The sequence below is a fragment of the Bison bison genome, unplaced genomic scaffold, assembly GCF_000754665.1.
Source record: "Bison bison bison isolate TAMUID 2011002044 unplaced genomic scaffold, Bison_UMD1.0 scf7180017864456, whole genome shotgun sequence".
Classification (NCBI taxonomy): Eukaryota; Metazoa; Chordata; class Mammalia; order Artiodactyla; family Bovidae; genus Bison; species Bison bison.
In genome coordinates, this window is record NW_011495018.1 from 8,792,157 (window position 1) to 8,793,080 (window position 924).

General features: G+C 41.3%; 1 protein-coding gene across 1 annotated transcript in view; it reads right to left on the minus strand.

Moving 5' to 3' along the window:
* LOC105002761 (deleted in malignant brain tumors 1 protein-like) overlaps positions 1-924 on the minus strand; it is an 87,545-nt gene that overhangs the window by 9,204 nt on the left and 77,417 nt on the right. The window lies entirely within an intron of this gene.

The window sequence follows — 924 nt, forward strand, 5'->3', positions numbered from 1 at the left end:
GCGGCCGCGCCCGCCCACCAGGCGCAGGGGCAGGTCTGCAGGAGGCAAGAGGCACTAACTCATCACATCTATCCAGTGAAGCTTCTTTTAATGAATTAAAGTCACATTGTAAGAACTATTATGGATACAGATTTTCAATTATAAAATAATTCCTGGGGATGTGATGTACAGCATGGTGACTATTATAGTTAATAAGACTGTATTATGTATTTGAAAGTTGCTGTGCGGATCACAATAAACTGTGGAAAATTCTGAAAGAGATGGGAATACCAGACCACTTGACCTGCCTCTTGAGAAATTTGTATGCAGGTCAGGAAGCAAAAGTTAGAACTGAACATGGAACAACAGACTGATTCCAAATAGGAAAAGGAGTACGTCAAGGCTGTATATTGTCACCCTGCTTATTTAACTTATATGAAGAGTACATTATGAGAAACGCTGGGCTGGAAGAAGCACAAGCTGGAATCAAGATTGCCGGGAGAAATATCAATAACCTCAGATAAGCAGATGACACCACCCTTATGGCAGAAAGTGAAGAGGAACTAAAAAGCCTCTTGATGAAGGTGAAAGAGGAGAGTGAAAAAGTTGGCTTAAAACTCAACATTCAGAAAACGAAGATCATGGCATCTGGTCCCATCACTTCATGGGAAATAGATGGGGAAACAGTGGAAACAGTGTCAGAGTTTATTTTTATGGGCTCCAAAATCACTGCAGATGGTGACTGCAGCCATGAAATTAAAAGATGCTTACTCCTTGGAAGAAAAGTTATGACCAACCTAGATAGCATATTAAAAAGCAGAGACATTACTTTGCCAACAAAGGTCCGTCTAGTCAAGGCTATGGTTTTTCCAGCGGTCATGTATAGATGTGAGAGTTGGACTGTGAAGAAGGCTGAGCGCCAAAGAATTGGTGCTTTTGAACTGT